The sequence below is a fragment of the Stegostoma tigrinum genome, unplaced genomic scaffold, assembly GCF_030684315.1.
Source record: "Stegostoma tigrinum isolate sSteTig4 unplaced genomic scaffold, sSteTig4.hap1 scaffold_70, whole genome shotgun sequence".
Classification (NCBI taxonomy): domain Eukaryota; kingdom Metazoa; phylum Chordata; class Chondrichthyes; order Orectolobiformes; family Stegostomatidae; genus Stegostoma; species Stegostoma tigrinum.
In genome coordinates, this window is record NW_026728643.1 from 345163 (window position 1) to 365470 (window position 20308).

At 42.4% G+C, this 20308-nt stretch overlaps 1 long non-coding RNA gene across 3 annotated transcripts; it reads right to left on the reverse strand.

Annotated features, from left to right (window-relative positions):
* Positions 1–7278: 7278 nt before the first annotated feature.
* On the reverse strand, positions 7279–19334 carry LOC132209190 (uncharacterized). Of its 3 annotated transcripts, none has more exons than XR_009445282.1 (4): positions 19235–19334; positions 19056–19099; positions 18144–18285; positions 7279–14235 (listed from the first exon to the last, which is right to left on the reverse strand). It is a non-coding gene; the product is annotated as an uncharacterized LOC132209190 (long non-coding RNA). The 3 variants fall into 3 exon arrangements; XR_009445284.1 differs by having other exon boundaries at positions 7279–14257; XR_009445283.1 differs by having other exon boundaries at positions 18711–19099.
* Positions 19335–20308: the final 974 nt, after the last annotated feature.

The window sequence follows — 20308 nt, forward strand, 5'->3', positions numbered from 1 at the left end:
AATATTCAGCTGACAATATTGCAGTGAGGAGACTGCATAAAAGATTTACCCTGTTACACATCCAATGTGGGAGCATTCCAGCATATTTCTTGTGGAGAGAAATTGAACCAATCAATCAAGAAGGTTGGGAAAACATTTACACCATTCACAGTGGGGAGATACTCTGCTCGAGCAATGTGCTGTCAAGGCTTCAGTTGATCAACCATTCTGAAGTGATACAAAGGTGACAGTACTGTGCAGAAACCATGGAAATGTGAGAACTATAGTAAAAAGATTCAATTACCCATCCCAGCTGGAAATCCATCAATGAATTCACATCAGGAAGAAGCCACTTACCTGTTCTGTGTGTGGGAAGGAATTTAATCAAACAACCAAACTCATGTCACATCAGAGAATTCACACTGGGGAGAGACCGTTCACCTGTTCAGAGCGCGGGAAGAGATTTACAGACATCCTGGCTCATGTGACATCAGTGGATTTGCACCGAGGAGGGGAGAAGCCATTCAATTGTTCGGTGCATGGGAAGAGATTCCCTCATTCATCCAGCCTTCAATCACACCAGCAAATTCATACTGAGCAGAAACTATTTGGCTGCACCTCCTATGGAATGAAGTTCAGACACGCATCTGCCCTCATTGGACACCAGCGAGTTCACGCCAAGGGGGGCGGGGGAGAAAACCATTCGCCTGCTCTGTATGTGGGAAGGGCTGCAGTCAATCATCCAGTTTGCTGAGACACCAGCGAGTTTATCCCAGAGAAAAGCTGTTCAGCTGCACTTCCTGTGGGAGTAGTTTCAGGTGTTCATCTTCGCTCTGCTCATCAGCAAGTTCACACGAGAGAAGGCCATTCATCTGCTCCATTTGTGGGAAGCGATTCACTCAGTCCTTCAACTAGAGATAAATAAGTGAACCTGAATACGTTTATACTGCAGTAGTTCAAGGAGGAAACTCACCAGCATCTTCTCCAGGGTGACTAATGATGGCCCAGCAAGAGATTTCCGTATTTTAAGAAAGAATTGAATTCTGCTACCAAAATTAAGTCTGACAATATTAGATCTGTTTCAACTGATGTAAACACAACTATAATTGGCTGCAGTTTGGTAATCTGGATATATTGCTGATGGTTTGGACAAGTGTCCCTTTTTAAAAGCACCAACGGTCATTCTGAATTCAAGATTTGTGTTTGGAGAAAGAAGCAGATGCCTTGTGAAAGGGAAAACATAAAAATCAATTTATAGAAAGAAAGCTGACAAAGGAGATGACCAAACAAGTTTTGTTCATCAATGCTTGCAGGGCCAACTGCTCCTTTCACTGCCCTGTATTGTACAGATTAACAGCATCACATCTGATAGGGCCAGGGTAAAGAAAGAAGTGAAACTGGGCTATTGTCATAACCTTAACTTTGTTTCACATTTTCTTCTTCTTTCTCTTGGCCTTGACATTCCCCTCTGAAATGAAGAGGTTTACCTGTATACCTGGTCAGGCAGCAAGCCTGACTCTCAATCCAGACCGAAAACAAAGACAAAAATAAAGCTTGTCTTTTAGCCTCTACCCTACACTGATGACAGTGCACTGGTGCACTCAACTTTCTTCTTTACCACCTTATCCAACTGTGTTCAGGGAGCTATATGGAATTAGGCCCCAAGATCCCCCTTTATACCAATGATCCTAATGGCCCTGCCATTTACTGTATACTTTCCTCTTGCATTTAGCCTCCCAAACTGCATTACCTCAATTTTCTCTGAATTAAAGTCCGTCTGCCATTTCTCCATCCAACTTTCCGATTGATCTACATCCTGCTGTGTCCTTAGACACCCTAACTCACTATCCTCAGCTGCACCAATTTTCACAGCATTAGCAAACCAACTTAGATTTTCATCCAAATCTTTTATAAAAATAACAAACCTTGTGGAACACCCCTGGTTACAGATCTCCAGTCAAAAAACACCATCGCCACCCACCCTCTGTCCTCTAACCCAATCCAATTTACCAACGCACCATGGATCAATCTCATGTGACTTAATCTACTGGAACCACCTACAATGAGGTAGCTTGTCAAATATTTCCGTAGAGTACATGCAGACAACATCCACTGCGCTGCCTTCAATCAGCTTCGTGACTTCAAAAAAAAACACAAGCCAGTTTGTGAGACATGACCTCTTCTGCAGGAAGCCACGTTGCATGTTATCCACATGAACTTTAGCAAGGCCTTTGACAAGGTTCCTCGTGGCAGGCTGATACAGAAGTCGAAGTGACCTTGGTTACACCATGAGTTGGGTACAGAACTGGCTTTGTCATAGAAGATGAAGAGTAGCTATAGATCTGAAACCAGTGCTTTTCTGTAGGAATCAGACCGCTGTCGTTAACATATTTATTATAAAAAATATTTGGAGGAGAACATAGGTGATCAAATTAGTAAATATGTGAATAACAGATCTGTGGAGCTGTGAGTAGTGAGGAGGAATGCTAGATGATACAGCAGGATATAGATTGACTGGAGACTTGTATGGAAAAATGGCAGGTGGCATTTAATCCAGACAAATGTGAGGTGATACATTTTGGAAGGTCTAATGAAGGAGGGAAGTGCACAGTAAATGGTAGAATTCTGAGAAGCACAATCATAGAGCAGTATCTAGGTCTACAGGTTCACAGTTCCCTGAAAATGACAAGTCTAGTGGAGAAGATGGTCAGGGCAAAGTGTATAAAAACTGGTCATGTTGCAGCTCGCGAGAACTTCAGTGAGGCTACATCTGCAATGTTGTGTACAATTCTGCTCACCAAACCACCACAAGGATGATCAGCTTTGCAAAGGGTACAGAAACAGGTTACCAGGATGTCACCTTGTTTGGAGGATATTAGTTATGAGGAGATGTTGGATAAAATTGGTTTATTTTCTTTTGAACATCAGAGGCTGAGGGGCAACCCGGTAGAAATTTACAAAACTGGGAGAGACATGGATAGTTGGAGTCTAGAGTAGAAATGACAGTTTGTGTAGGGGACATAAGTTTAAAGTAATAGGGCAAAATGTAAAGGAAGTGTGAAAAGTAAGTTTTTACACACAGGACAGTATGTGCCTAGAATGCATTGCCAGAGGAAGTGGGATAAGCAGGTACAATCACAATGCTTAAAAGACATCTTGATGGATTTGTGAATTGGCAGGGAATAGAGAGATACAAACTGTGCAGGGGAAAGAAAGAGATTTCATGATTAGAAAATCATGCGTTAATGGAGGCTTGTGGGCTAAAGGGACTATTCCTGTTCTGTAGTGTTATTTGAGACCTCAGTTTTTCAAATACAGACTGGAATATTGGTAGAGTAAGAGGCAGCAAGGGTAAGTTTTCCTGGATTGTATGCACGATAAATTTCCGAAAACAGTGCATTCAGTTCAAAAAGAAAGAGCGCTCGTTTGGTCCTACTTCTTGGGAATGATGGGAGCCAAGTAGATCAAGTGTCAGTGTCAGACCATTCAGGAGACCATGATCACGTGTAGGAAGGTACAGAATAATGTCAGATAATAACCAGCATTAATTCAGAATGAGAAAACTCAATTGATGGAAAGTTGTCTTCAAGGGCAAGGTCAAAGCTGGACAGCAATGACTGGAGTGACAGGTTGATGGGACAAAGTATAAATAATAATAAGGGCTACTTTCAAAGAGAAGATGGCTCAAGTACACTCAAAAAGGAAAGGAAGTGCAAACATTCAGGGCTGCTTGTATGACAATTAGAATTTAAGATAAGATTTAAAAAAAACACTTATGATAGGTGTCAAGGAGAAAAGTCCAAATTGACAGTCACAAGGAATACAGAAGGTCCAGAAGTTGGGGCAAGCAGATGAAAAAGCACACAAGGAAGGGAGACAGTTAGGAGAAAAGGTTGGCAGCCAGTTGAGAGGCGCTGGTAACACACTGGCTGTAACAATGTAGGAGAGAAACATGCAGATTCTGGGCTCAGACACAGGGCAAAATTTAGGAGCCCCTTGGCCTTATCGGAAGCAGCAGAGGCAGTGGATCGATTGCCACCATGAGTGAGACAATGAAGCTCTTTGAGCTCCTCAGTTGTTGTTGTAGGTGAGGATGGAGGATACATGGGGGAGGGGGAAGAAATGTTCAATGAGAACAAACTTGTATTAGAGATATCATTAAAAAATAAACATACTGCAGGTCACACAGAAAGCTGATTTGGCTCTTATGCTAAATATAAAGACTGAGAACTGGAGTTATAAACCAGTGGAAACAGATTCCATTGAAATGGTTCAGTACTGACTGTGATTGAAAGCAAAATCCAAACATCCAATAGCTACCTACAAACTCACTTCTGTGTCAGCAAATGAGATAAATGAGTGAATCCCTTCCCACCCTCAGAGCAGACGAATGGCCTCTCTCCAGCGTGAACTCGCTGGCGTATACTGAGGCTAGTTGATCACCTGAACATATGTCTGCAAAAAACACACAAATAGTCTCTCAGCAGTGTGAACATATTGATGATTCATCAGTTGCCCAGAACATTTAAAGCACTTCCCACAGTTTGGACATTTAAAAGGTCTCTCGTCAGTGTGAGCAGCTTGTATGCCAGGACTGTGGTTCACCAAGTGAATCCCTCCCCACAATCAAGGCTTGCATTGTGCCAGTCCTGGTAATTAACTAAAACCGTGTCCACACACACAATACGTGTATGCTTTCTCCTTACATGTTCAAAATCTGATAATGTTCTGTTTACAATAAACTGAGGTGTCCATAAGACCCTGGGATTATGCCTGATGTCAGTTTCCCTTTGAGTACACTGTGAAATCAATTTAAAACAGAACAATGCAATGAAGAGAGAGTCCACACAAACACCAGGCTGCCTATGCAATCAGCTCGTAATGAATCTGGTAGTTTGATTAGATTAGACTCCCTACAGTGTGGAAACAGGCCCTTTGGCCCAACAAGCCCACACTGCCCCTTGAAGCATCGGACCCAGACCCATCCCCCTATCACCCACACACCCCTGAACACTCCGGGCAAATTAGCATGGCTAATCCACCAATCCACCTAGCCTGCACATCTTTGGACTGTGGGAGGAAACCGGAACACCTGGAGTAAACCCACACAGCCATGGGGAGAATGTGCAAACTCCGCTCAGACAGTTGCCCGAAGCTGGAATCGAACCCGGGTCCCTGGCACTGTGAGGCTGCAGTGCTAACTACTGAGCCACCGTGCCACCCCGTAGGATTAATGACACACTATTTAAAAAAAAGTGACCACAAAAGCCAGTGATTCACTAATGTCGATCAGGGAACAGAAGCTGCCACCTGGTCTGGACTTATACAAGACTCTGGCGTCTTTGTGAGTGGACAGACAAAGAATGTTGAGAAAGAGGTGAAATACAGGTATTGACTAAATCCACATCTCAATCAGGACTTTGACATCATGTCACAAACCCTTAATCTTCACTGTTGTGAATGTCCAGTGTGGAAGATCTATGGAACACCATCACGGTGAGGACCCCCTCCAAGTCACACATCATCCTGACTTGTTTGAATCCAGTGCAGGATGAACAGCAATTTCCTCCAATTAAACACTGAGACAGCTTCTACACTGACTGCAACCTTCTGTCTAGTAACTGTGTGAAGCTGAACCAGACTGTTCACAACTCTGATGAAATACTTCACACTAAGATGAGCTTTCTCCTGCATCATCACCAAACTAACTGTTTCTATCTCAGTAACATCACCTGACTCCATCCACATCTCAGCTCATCTGCTGCTGAAACCCTATCCATTCTTTGTTACTTCTAGATTTAACTACTCTAACACAGACCGGTCCCCCACATTCAACCTTCCTGTAATGTTGGAGTGATTCAAATCTCTGCTGTCTCATTTCTAGTGTTATTGGCCCAAAGTGCATCACAGGTGCTAAAAAGATACATCAACAGATCTGTTAAAAGACTATCCAATTTAGCATCGTGATAGTACCATACAGCATGATAAGTTTTTCTCAAAGTGAGAATGGGACCTACTTTCCACAGGACTGTACAGTAGTTACTCTCACCGAATGCTGTTCTGGATAAACGCTGAGGATGAGCTAACATAGGTTTTCCCCTCCCTCTCTCGCACTGTTCTTCCTCATCCCTGTTGTACCATTTTGTTTCTATGTCTCCTGTACACTCAAACATGTCTGTGTAGCTCCTTGAAAAGATAACTTTAATAAAACTTCAAGTATATATTTTTTTTCTTCATGCAGCAAGTCATATGTGTATTGTCTCCTCTTTTCTTGCACTCGCAAAATCCTGCTGAGAAGAAAATGCCAGTTGCTGAAGGAACATTCGCAACAGTGGGATTCAAACCCACATCAATGAAAAGACTGGAGTCTTAATTCAGCACCTTAAGACTGTTCAGCCACAGTAACTGACAAGTCGTGGTCATCCTTATTGTCTTCAATGATGATGTCGCTGCACCAAATTTTAGTCATGGAGCAGGAGAGGCCTCGAGACTGCATTACCATTTCTTAAATCTCTAACAACCTCAACCTCAACACCATTTTTGCCTCAAATCCCTGCAGAGTCTCCAATTTCTCTCAGGTTACCTCTCATGCTTTTCTCTTCTCAAGAAAAGAACTTCTTGCTGTTTAACAGAAAGTGTGAAAGAAACATAGGAGGTCTGGCAATGAGACAAGTGAAATCATGTTAGTTTCAAGATATTTGCACTATTTCTTTCTCTCCGCAGGAATGGCTTCACTAACATCCTACATAATTGTTAAAAATTGTAACAACTATGTAGCAATTAAAGCTAAAATTCGATCTTCTCTCTTAATCATTTGCAGCACCCGCAGAGGACTTTAGACCCATTTCTGTCCTTTTCCATACCCATCCTGAATCGAAAAGAGCGAAAATAACAGACCTGCTGAATTTATCCAGCACATTTTCTGGACATTTTGGGTTTCTAAATTAATTCCCTCAATGTGTCAAATGTCTTAAATGCTTGCTCACAAGGTCTTCGTATCTGCTATTTAAATAGTGCACTGTGAACACTTCAATCATCCATTTTATATGAAACAAGCACACAGTAACTGAACCGTCTTCACGCAAAAATACAAAAATGTATTTCCTTTCTCATCTTTTAAGCCCGTTTGGTTTTTTGTACCATTTAATATGAAGTCTTACAACTGCACCAGAAACCTCTGGTTAAAAAGATTCTGAAAATGTAGTCCGTAACATGAGAATTGGCAAAAGTTGTTGACACACAGAAGAAAGAAAATGTTGTGTGAGATTCAGCAAATAAAGGAACATTTCTTAGACTGTAGCTGAAAAAAATTGGTTTATTGAAACAGACTTTTTCACCATTCGACCGAGTGACTGGAGTTATACAGGGCACTTAAAGATGAGGGCAACAACATCACGAAATTAATTTTGAATGTTAAATCCTGGAGCAAGTACTGAAAATGGATTGCAATGTGAATGAGAAGAATACATTGGAACCTTGGGATTTTCTAAAGCAGTTACCTTTTACTTCCTTGGACTGCAGCGGCGTCAGTGAAAAACCCATTTGTCACCTTATAAAGCAGGATTTGAACATTGACTGTGGAAGGCCAAGTTAACTCAGTTGTTGGAACATACGCTGTTTAAGTGCAGAGTTGTGAGTATGAGCCCAACACTGGGCACCACCTGTTTATTTAGTATTTTCCCTTTGCAAATTCCCTTCCTCCAGCTATTCTTGATGACCCTTACATCCCATGAATCAGCTTAGCGAATCTCTTTTGCACCGCATTCAACGCCAGCATATCCTTTCTTAAATACGAGTAGCTAAACCAATATGGCTTCACCAACATCCAATACAGTTGTTACAAGATGTCCCGATCCTCAAAACACTAACACCTCGCAGTTAAGGCCAAAATTCCATTTACTTTCTTCATAACTTCAGCATCAGTTTAGGACTTTAGACCCATCCTTGTCCTTTTTCACACAAATCCTGAATCGAATAGTTATAATAACTACCTGCAAAATGCTATCCCACTGAAACTTCAACCACTTGCTCAACTTTGTAACCTAAAGTCAAGTCCAGGACCTTCCCCTTCCTTGTTGGGACTTCTACTTAGTGGCTGAAAAAATGCTCTCCTGGATGTATTTTAAAAATTCTGATAAATCCTTCACATTATGACGACTCCGTTAATGTTGAGCAAGTTGAAAGTCTCTGCTACCATAATCCTGCTACTTCTACACTTTCTCAAAATCTGTCTCCTTATTTATTTAAAGGGGTTTTCAAAAATGTCACCTGTCCTTATTGCTATATAGATTCCTGAAGCAAAATAACAATATTTCCTCCTCCTTTACCACCTCCACTGCCTTGCATGAAGGCCCTGTATCCTGGAATACTGAGCTGCTAACCATGTCCAAGTGACAGCAATGGCTTTATGACCCCACTAATTTGTATCCTCAAATCATCTGCCTTATTCATCTGACTCCAAGCATTAAATACCATTCACCCGTGGCAAACTCGCTTATATCTTAATTGCCCAATGACAATGCCTTCCAGACTCTCTTGTTTCTTCTCTTTTTGGCCATTATTATTTTTGAACATTCTCTGGATTTCAGCCCACTGCTAAACTTTTTACATGACCCCCAACAGTACTGGAAACCCATCCCCAGCTCCCACAAGGATGCAGTTCCCATTCCAGTTTAGGTGTAACCGCTGTGTGTAATTCTACTCTTCCTGCTGAAGGACGGATGTTGTAAAACTTCAAAAGGTTCAGAAAAGAATTGTAATGGTTATTATTGTAATAGTGTACCATTAGTACACTAAGTTTCAAGCATTTTGGGATGACTCGGTTCCCAGTTGCTCATATGAAATGTACTGACTGTCATTGAGTGAAAAATAAAAACCACAGGTTCCTCGCACTTGTTGGAGGTGAGGATAGAGGAGATAGGCTCTCCATCTCCCCTTTCAAAATAAATTAGTCTGCTTTTGAGATAAAGATCCAATGCACAGTAGTTTTAATAAAATTTATATCATTTTTTCTCCCAACAAGGTAACCAGACATGTGGTGTTTTCAAACATCATGAGAAACAAGCCCAGATAACATGACTTGAATACAGATAATACGAGCAACAAAAATTCCTACAGATTCTTGGGAACTCATTGGTGTTTAACCACAGTGGCTCAGCGGTTAGCACTGCTGCCTCACAGTGCCAGGGACCTGGATTTGATTCCACCCTTGGGCAACCGAGTGTGTGGTTGTTGGCATATTCTCCCTGTGGCTGCGTGGGTTTCCTCTAGGTGCTCTGGTTTCCTCCCACGTGCTGGTTAGTGGATTCGCCAAGCTAAATTGCCCAGAGTGTTCAGTGATGCGTACATTAGGTGGGCTACGGGGAGATGTGTCTGGGTGGGATGCTCTGAGGTTTTGTGTGGAATTCTTGGGCCGAAGGGCCTGTTTCCATACTGTAGGAATACTCCGAATTCTATGAAAACCCGTCCTAATGAACTAGGGAATCCCTTTTCACACACTGCGGGTGGATTGTCTTTACCCAGTGTGAATGTGTTGATCTACAGCAATAAAACGTTATCATTTTCAAAACCTACTCTACAGTTACGTATTTGTTATTGAGATTAATGCGAAAGGACTAATAAATTAAACGCCATTTATTTCAATGCCAGAGGCCTAACAGCTAAGGCAGAGGAACTCAGGGCAAGATTGGAAACATGAAACTGGGTTATCATTGCAATTACAGAGGCAAGGCTCAGAGGTGGACAGGGCTGCCAGCTTAATGTTCTAAGATATAGTTCCTATAGAAAGGATAGAAAGTCGAAGGGGGAGGGGGAAGCAAAGCAAGAGAGGAGGGAAAAGTGGCATTTTTGAGCAAGGATAACATTACGGCGTTACTTAGGCAGGATATATCTGAGAATACATCCAGGGAAGTTATTTGGGTGGAACTGAGAAATAAGAAAGGGATGATCACCTTATTGGGATTATACTATAGCCACCCCCATTAGTCAGCAGGAATCTGACAAATAATTTTGAAAGAAGTTATCTGGAAGAATAACAGGGTGGTGATGGAAGGGATTTTAACTTTCCAAACAGACTGGGAATTCCATGGTCTAAAAGGCTTGGATGGAGCGGAGTTTGCTGAGAGTGTAGAGGAAAATGTTCTGATTCAGTATGTGATGTACCGACTACAGAAGGTGCAAAACTTGACCTGCTGTTGGCAAATAAAGCAGGACAGGTGACTAGGGTATCAGCAGGGGAGGACTTTGGGGCCAGTGACCATAATTCTATTAGTTTTAAAATAGTGATGGAAAAGAGTAGACCGGATCTGAAAGTTAAAGCTCTATATTGGAGGAAGGCCAATTTTAATGGTATTACACAAGAGCTTTCAAAAGTTGATTGGGGCAGATGTTCGCAGGTAAAACAGAAAGTTAGAAAGTGGGAAGCCTTCAAAAAAAAAAGAGATAACGAGAGTTCAGGGACAGTATACTCCTGTTCGGGTGAAGGACAATGCTGGTAGGTATAGGGAATTCTGGATGACGAGAGAAATCAAGGTTTTGGTCAAGAAAAACGAGGAAGGACATGTCAGGTATAGACAGCAGAGATCGAGTGAATGCTTACAAGAGTATAATGACAATAGTATACTTAAGAGGGAAATTAGTAGGGCAAAAAGGGAACATGAGGTAACTTAGGCAAATAGTATTAAGGAAAATCCAGTGGGATTCTACAAATAGATTAAGAACAAAAAGGATAACGATGGAGAGACAGGGCCCCTTAAAAAGCAGCAATGCCTCCTATGTGTGGAATTGCAAGAAATGGGGAATATAATAAAACAAGTATTATGCATCAGTATTTACTACAGAAAAGGATATGGAAGATATGGACTGTGGGGAAATAAATAGCAACATCTTGAAAATTATCCATATTACAGAGGTAGTGATGCTTAAAACGTATAAAAGTGGATAAGTTCCTGGGACCTGATCAGGTGTATCCGAGAACTCGGAGGGAAGCTAGGCAAGTGATTGCTGGGCCCCTTGCTGAGATATTTGTATCATCGATAGTCACAGGTGAGGGACCAGAAGTTGGCTAATGTGGTGCCACTATTTAAGAAAGGTGGTAAGGAAAAGCCAGGGAACTATAGGCCAGTGAGCCTGATATTAGTGGTGGGAAAGTCGTTCTAGGAATCCTGAGGGATAGTACTTGAAATATTTGGAAAGGGAAGGACTGATTAGGGATAATCAACATGGCTGTGTGTGTGGGAAATCATGTCTCACTGACTTGATTTTTTTTGATGCAGGAACAAAGAGGATTGAGTAGCGCAAAGAGGTGGATGTGTTCTATATGGATGTCACTAAGGCGTTTGACAAGGTTCCTCATAGTAGACTGATTAGCAAGGTCAGATCACATGGAATACAGAGAGAACCAGTCATTTGGAAACAGATCTGACTTGAAGGTAGAAGACGGAGTGCTGGTGGAGGGTTGCTTTGTCGACTGGAGGCCTGTGACCAGTGGTGTGTCATTTATAAAGATGATTTGGATGTGAATGTAGGAGTTATAGTTACTAAGTACCAATCCTTGCAGCATACTGCAGGTCAAAGGCCTTTCCAAATGGCCAGCTCTCCCTGGATTCCATGTGATCTAACCTTGTTAATCAGTCGACCATGAGGAATATCGAAAACATCCACCGGTCTGCCATCAATCTTGTTTCTAACTTCTTCAAAAAAACTCAATCAAGTTAGTAAGGCATAATTTCCTATGGACAAAGCCATGTCAACTATTCCCCATTCAGTCCACGCTTTCCAAATATATGTAAATCCTATCCCTCAGAATTCCCTCCAACAACTTACCCACAACTGACGTCAGGCTCACTAAAAGTTTATTGTTCCCTGGTTTTATGTTACCACCTTTCTTAAACAATGGCACCAGATTAGCCAACCTCCAGTGTAACAGCTCACCTATGACTGTCAATGGTGCAAATATCTGAGCAAGGGGCCCAATCGCAAGCTTAGCTTCCCGCAAAGTTCGAGAATACACCTGAAGAGGTCCTGGGGATTTATCCACCTTTATGCTCTGTATGGCATCCAGCACCACCTCCTCTACAACATGGAGCTTTTCAAGATACACATTCATTTCTCGAAGTTCTTTAGCTTTTGTATCCTTTATCACAGTAAATACTGATGTAAAATACTTTTTTGTATCTCACCCATCTCGTGCATTCCCACACATAGGCGGTCTTACTGTGCTTTTAAGAAGCATAGTAGTGTCAAAATTGGCCTCATTTAAAACTTTGACTCTTCGACCAAAGTCTATCCTTTTCCATAATTATTTTAAAACTAATAGAGATATAATCATAGGCCCCAAAATATTGTCCCCCCTGCTGACCCCTCAGTCACCTGCCCTACCTTATTTCCCAAGAGAAGATCAAGTTTTGAGCAGGGACTAATGACACCAGTACAAACAGCCCAAAGATCAAAGTTCATTCCTTGATTTAAGGGCAAAATCCTTCAAATGTGGTTGTGGTGAACTTGCTGGTGTGTTAACAGTTGGGATGATTGAGTGAATCCCTTTCCACACATAGAACAAGTGAATGGTCTGTCCCCAGAGTGAACTCGCTGGTGTCTCAGCAGGTTGGTTGAGTGAGCAAATCCCTTCCCATACTCGGAACATGTGAACAGTCTCTCCCCACTGTGAACTCGTTGGTGTTTCAGCAGGTTGCTTGACTGAGTGAATCCCAGCCCACAATCAGAGCAAATGAACAGTTTCTCCCCAGTGTGACTGCGTTGGTGCATTTCCAGCTGGGATGGGTAAATAAATCCCTTCCCACAATCCCCACATTTCCACAGTCTCTCCCCAGTGTGACCGTGCTGGTGTTTGGGCATTTCAGATGAATCTTCACAGAATCTTCGACACACAGACAATACGCATTTCTCCCTGGTGTGAACAGTGCTTCTTCCTTTAATGTTCAAAATCCTGAGATAATTAGGTTACGACAAACAGATTGAGTGTCAGATCTGGATGTGGTTTTGTTTGATTTCTCTGAATGCAATCACAATTTCAAACTGAAGAAAAAAAAAGTAGAGAGAGAGAGAGAAACCAGAAGAACACACACAAAGATTGTCAAACTCAGAAATTAATCTGATCAATTGTGGATGCAACACTGAGGGGCACTGCTGGATTATCAGTAAAACTGAACTGGTTCATTAAATGTCCTTCAGGGAAGGGAAACAGTCAGCGTTTGCCCAAAACTACAAAAAGAGATAGAGTTTGGACAGACATGAAGGGCAGGCATTTTATTCATCTGAAAATGAATCCAATTCCTGTTTTCTCTCCATACCCTCTGATCCTTCTGAAGGACTAAGATGCAGAAAAATACCTGAAATCTGAAATAAAAACAGAAAATGATAGAGATACTCAGCAGATCTGGCAGCATCTGAAATGGTGATAGATGCAGGAACCATTGCAATCTTGAAGAAGTGTTGAGATGATCATCCACTGCACCAAAATACAGGTTACACACCGAGTGCCAGAAAACGGGCCTAGCTTCAATAGGTGCTTGGTGGCCAGCACCGATACAATGGGGACATTGTTGAACACAATGTTACCCGAGTGTCTGACCCCATTTAGTTCCGTGTTTCTCTCCTATTCTCTTTTCGGAAACAGGCAGCAGCAAGTAGTGAAGAATGCAAATGATATTTCGGCCTTCATTGTGAGAGGATTCGAGTACAGGAAGAGGGATATCTTTCTATAAGGGCCTTGGTGAGACCACACCTGGAGTCGTGTGCACCTTTGTTCTCCTTTCCAGAGGAAGGATGGCCTGGCTACTGAATGATCGGAAAGAAGGTTCACCAGGCCAATTCCTGGGATCACAGGACTGATGTATGAAAAGAGATTTGATCTTGATTAATCCTTCTTTCTTTTAATCTTTCAGCCACCGACAACATCATGAACTAATTTCAAATCCCATTTGCTGATTTGAGTCTTTTACTGCTAAAGCTATACTTGGGTTCCCATTCCCCTGTCATACGAGTTTAAATCCTCACCAGTGGAACTAGCAAAAGCATCAACAAGAATATCTGTCCCAGCTCTGCCCAGGACAATTGTTCAAGCTTGTGCATGTCCCACCTTCCCCAGAAACAAACAAACAGTCTCAATGCCTCAGGAATCCAAACCTTTTAAGTTATAGCTCCAGCCATGCACTCATCTCATCTGTCCTCTTATGCTTTTACTAGCACGTGCATTGTAGCAGCTCACACTGTTACGGGATTAGATCACAAAAGGTCCTGTGGGGGGTATAAAAGAGTCCTGTTGAGAAGGAACATTAGGGAATTTACTTGGGTTTCTGTAAACAGACAGTTCAAAACACATAAGCATTTTAACAAGAGGCAGTTTTTAAAGGCCTGGTTCAGCCACAATCACAAGTTTGTTACTTAATAAAAAGTAGAAGCAAAAGTCTGATCCTACAGCATTCTGAACTGTTTAGGTAATTGTAACCAGAAATGCAAACAACCAATTAACGTGAAAGGGTTAGCTGAATTCCTAGAGCAAATGTTTGTCAGCAATAAAAGCAGCTCACTGTATCATTATGGAAGGAAAAGCAATAAATGGTGTAAACACAACCTCGAAAAGACCAACAACATAGGAAGGGGCAAAGGAAGATTATAAAGAGAGAAGTCAGGGCTGCAGAGAGATAAAACAATTGAAATGTCGATACGGATAATTTGAATAAATTCTTACATCCAAAGATCAAGGGAAGAGTGACAAAGATAGATTACAAAATCCGAAATGAAGATATGGTTAGTGCCTTAGTTATTTGTGAAATCTGAACAAATTTTGTTTCATGGCTTGGTAAAGCTCTAAAGTGACTGAATTTCACACTCAGTGGAACTGGAATAGATGCTTTTTATTAAAACAAGAAAGTAATAATGGAAAGCGCTTAGAGTAGAAAATGAAACTTCAGTTTAAAAATCATTTACAGAATGCAAATCGTTGGGATTGTAAACTGCAGCAGCAAGTCAGAAACACTGTTTGATCTTTTAAGCTGAAGTAAGAGAGGGATTTTTCCACAATTTGTCAACTGTATTACAAATTGTAGTCACTTTATATCAGAGTTGAGTTTAAAAGACTTAATCACAATTCCTAACAATCCACACTACAGTTAGTAGAGAATTTGGAAAAGTTCTTAGTGATAAGATACCATTTTGGTTTTTGGCAAAAAAATGTGGTGCAGCTGGCAAATGTCTGAGGAGGAATATAACTGTCAAAAGCATTGTAAGGTCCCAAAGACAGACGAAGTAGTTTTCGAGCTAACCTCAGGAGATTATAGAAGGGTTTAGGACTGAACATAGTGTTGTCCACGATTGTTTGAACATACGACATAGAACATTACAGCACAGTACAGGCCCTTCGGCCCTTGATGTTGTGCCGACCTGTCATACCGATCTCAAGCCCGTCTAACCTACACTATTCCATGTACGTCCATATGCTTGTCCAATGACACCCTAAATGTACCTAAAGTTGGCAAATCTACTACCGTTGCAGGCAAAGCGTTCCATTCCCTTACTACTCTCTGAGTAAAGAAACTACCTCTGGCATCTGTCCTATATCTTTCACCCCTCAATTTAAAGCTATGCCCCCTCGTACTCGCCGTCACCATCCTAGGAAAATGGTTTGCTTACTGGATTGGGTATATTGATTTGGGGTGTGTGGCTAACAATGACAACAATATTGCATGTAAATAACACCTAGCGAATGGAATAAAAATATCACAATCAGCCAGGGAAAGTTTGAGTGTCACTGTCCACTCTTCCAATCTGAGCTGTATTTAAGAGGGGAATTAGGCCTCATGTGAAAGCCAGGTTTGGAGTGGACTCTGGCCTCTCCCACACATGCGGTAACAGAGCTCTGAATAAAGGTCACTTGTACAACTGAACACAACACAAACTTCTCCCGACAACAATGTGGCACTGGGTGTAAGCTTGACAATACTACATTTGAGATCTCGTATTTTAGTGTATCTCTTAACTTCCTATCTTCAGCTTTCAGGTCCTCCTCCCTTGGTTTTCCTATGTCACTGGTACAATCGGATGTTCACCCTCCCACTCCAGAATGTCCTGAAGCTGCTCCGTGTCATCGCTAATCCTGGCACCAGGGAGGCAACATACCATCCTGGATTCATGTCTCTCTCTATCCCTTACTATTGAATCCCCTGTCTCTACAGTCATATTTATCGTTTCCCTCCCCTTCTATGCAGCGGAGTTACTCCGAGTGCCATGAACCCGACTGATGCTGCTTCCCGAGTGGCCACCCCAACATCCCCCACCTCTCTCCCCCACCCCCGACCCCCCAACTGAACAGTACCCAAAACAGTATATCTATTTGAGGGAGATGACTCCAGCACTTCCTTTCTGAGCCTTTTACTTGTCTGATAGTCACCCATTCCCTTGCTGTCTGTGTAATCTTCACCTGCTGCGTGACCAGTCTGTTGAGAATGCGACCACAACCTTCTCAGTTACCATGGATGCTCCATACTGACTGCACCCACAGCTCAAGCTCTGAAAAGCAGTTAACCAGTAGCTGCAGATGGACACACTTCCTGCACAAATAGCCAATAGGGACACTGGTAATGTCCCAGAGTTTAATGCGGAAAACTGTGAGGTGATTCACATTGGAAGGAGTAACAGGAATACAGAGTACTGGGCTAATGGTAAGATTCTTGATAGTGTGGATGAGCAAAGAGATCTCGGTGTCCATGTACATAGATCCCTGAAAGTTTCCACAAGTTGATAGGGTTGTTAAGAAGGTGTACAATGTGTTCGTTTTTACTGATAGAGGGATTGCGTTTCAGAACCATGAGGTCATATTGCAGCGGTACGAAACTCTGGTGCGGCCGCACTCGGAGTTCTGGTCACCGCATTGCACGAAGGATGTGCAAGCATTGGAATGGGTGCACAGGAGATTTACCAGAATGTTGCCTGGTATCGAGGGAAGGTCTTATGAGGAAAGGTTGAGGGACTTTAGGCTGTTTTCGTCAGAGAGAAGAAGGTTCAGAGGTGACCTAATAGAGACATACAAGATGATATGAGGATTAGATAGGGTGGACACTGAGGTCCTTTTTCCTCAGATGGAGCTGGCTAGCACGAGGGGATATAGCTTTAGATTGACGGGTCATAGATATCGGACAGATGTCAGAGGTAGGTTCTTTACTCAGGGTAATAAGGGCGTGCAATGCCCTGCCTGCAACAGTAGTAGACTCGCCAAGTTTAAGGGCATTTAAGTGGTCTTTGGATAAACATATGGATGATAATGGAATAGTGTGGGTTAAATGGGCTTCAGTGTGGTTTCACAGGTCGACACAACATCAAGAGCCTATGTTCTATTGTGCAAGAGGAGCACATCACAGGTGTGATGTCTTCTGTTTTGACTTCTCTCCAGATTAAGCCAGTTTCTGCCTTAAAAAGAATTTAATTAAGCTAGGTCCTCCCCCTTCATTTCAAACATTACTATTATAAACCTAAAGCCCCTAACTTTATTTAAGCTAATATATACTTTAAAAACTGTAAGAAAATTCTTTACAGTATCAAATATCAATTGGCTGTTTCCATTAGGACTGAGAGACTTTCTGAACTGCCCAAACTGAGACTGAGCATCACACTCAATCTTTCAGTTTCACTTTCTGTTTCACCCAACTCCAAAGCACTCTCATTTAGCCAAGCAGCACTCACAGTGCAGCCTTTTCATTTTCATTGTATGCTCACACCCACTCTGATCTCAGCCTCCCATACTGTTTCAATGCAGCTCAATGGAAGCTCAGGGAACAGCATCTTCACGTTAAATGCAGTAATTTATAAACCTCAGGAATCAACACAGACTTCAGCAGTTTCAGGATCAATGGAGTTGTCAGGAAATGGAAGATTCCACCTGGAGGGGTGCTGGAATTTGTGCCCATCAGGAATTTTAAAAGGAAGTTTGCAGGTATTCAAGAATGAAAAATGTATAGACTAAAATCATGAAGTGGGCGATTGGGACTAAATATGACAGTTCTTTCAAAGAGACGAGGTGTTGTTTGGACAAATCTACCCCTCTCAGGCCAATATCTCCTTTCTCAGCTGCAGGGTATAGAACTGAACACTTATCCCAGAGGTGATCAAACCAAAAATTTGAATATCCTGCTTTCAAGTTACAAACTTACCAGGAGTATTCTCCCATGCATAGAATGGTTAAACCTCTTTCCTTTCACTGTTAAGTGTCAATGATACTCAGATCCTGATCACTCCGCTTAATGGAGAACTTGCATTGGGATCCTGGTTTGCAAATTATTCTCAATAAATATCCTGTAAAGCAAATCCACAAGAGACAAATAACGGTCAGGCCTGGACAGAAATCCAGAAAACACAAGATTGTCTGGAAAAGGCAAACATTTCTCTTGGTTTCTGTTAGTTATGTATAAATCCTCCTCTTAAAAGCACCCTGCTCCCCCACACAGAAAGATGCAGAGGTAAAATACACCCATTATTACAGACTGAGGAAGTCAGACATTAATAAATTTGACGAGGGAGCACAAGGGGACTCAGAGCACTTTCAGTGATTTGATCCCAATCATATGAATACTGGGCAAACGGATATGCTTTAATAGATCATAATATTTAAAGCAGGACTTCCTACAGTGAGAGTGCAACAGGTAACATGAAGTTCTAAGCAAGGATTAGCGGATCCGAAACGTTATTTTTTTTCCTTTCACAGATGCTACCAAACCTACTGAGCTTTTCCAGCAACTTTGTTTTTGAACATGCAGTTCTGAACACGTTTTCGGCATTTCTCCTCCATTAAATATCTAACGGATAACTTGCAGCAATTTATACTGCCTGAAGCCAGTACTCCGCCAGCGTCAAAGGTCCTTCCCAGGAAATACACGCCGTGTCTCACAGTCTGGGAAAGAAGTCCAGAAAAACAAAAACAAAAACAAACATTTCTCTTGTCTTAATCTCCCCTCCCAAGCAAGAAAGGCTGCGCTTGCGTTCCACTGCAGGTTGCCACCTATAAATATGGCGATCCGGCATGAGTCCCGAAGATCACTGCCCCTAATAAAGATGGTGGCAATTACCTCTGCCTATCGCAGCCTCAGGTCCGTAGCAGTTTTTCCGTTTGCTGCAAAACACGGGACCGGCATGTTAAAATTTGTTTTCTGACATGCATCAACGGCTAATAAAGCCTCTCAGTCAATACCGAAAGTATTTCCCTCCCGTTTTTTTGCAGCTTTCCTTTTTATCCCGTGTACTGTACCTTCCGAAAGCAGCTAACCCTCATTCGCAGAGATATTGCGCCCGCGGACAGAGGCGATCACATGATTTTCACACAGACAAACATCTCACTCGCTCTGATTGGCTGGAGGGTCGGCCGCTTCCATTGGCCCCGCCCCGTGCTCCGATTGAACCAAAGCTGACATCGCTCACAGGGAGATAGCAATAGCTGCAGGTGTTGGAGTCACAGATGACAGTGTGGAGCTGGAGGAACACAGCGAGCCAGGCACCATCAGAGGAGCAGGAAAGTTGATGGTTCAGGACCCTTCTTCAGAAATGGGGGAGGGGACGGGAACTGAAACATAAACAGAGTGGGGGCTGGGGAAGGTAGGTGGGAAGGTGATAGGTGAGTGCAGGTCGTCAGTGGTGAAGATTTTTCCTGCTGTTCATTAGCTCTGTGAGTGATGGTGAGGGTTCATCCCGAGATGGGGAAAAAAAGGGCCATTCCTGATTCTCCTAATGTACGGCAAAACAGCTTGTATTTTATGGAAACTTTTACTCTGTCATTTTCCTCGATGTTTTGGCTGTTTCAGAGACTTGGATAGAGCAGGGTCAGGAATGGATGTTGCAAGTTCCAGGGTTTAGATCTTTCATTAAGGTCAGGGAAGATGGTAAAAGAGGGTGAGGTGTGGCTTTGTTAGCCAAGGACAGTACAACGGTGGCTGAAAGAACTTTTGATGAGGTGGTATGGGCTGAGAGCAGAAACAGGAGAGGAGAGGTCGCACTGCTGGGAGTTTTTTATAGGCCCCTGCAAAGTTCCAGGGATGTGGAAGAGTGGATTGGCAAAATGATTCTGGGCAGGAGTGAAAAGAACAGGGTGGTCATTATGGCAGCTATTAACTTCCCTAACATTGAATGGAAATGCTATAACTCTAGTATGTCGGATGCATCAGTTTTTGTCCAATGTGTGCAGGAGGGTTTCCTGACTCGGTATGTCGAAGGGCCGACGAGAGGGGAGGCCACACTGGATCTGGTACTTGGTAATGAACCAGGCCAGGTGTTTGATTTAGTGGTAGGTGAGCACTTTGGACAGAGTGACCATAATTTGGTTATGTTT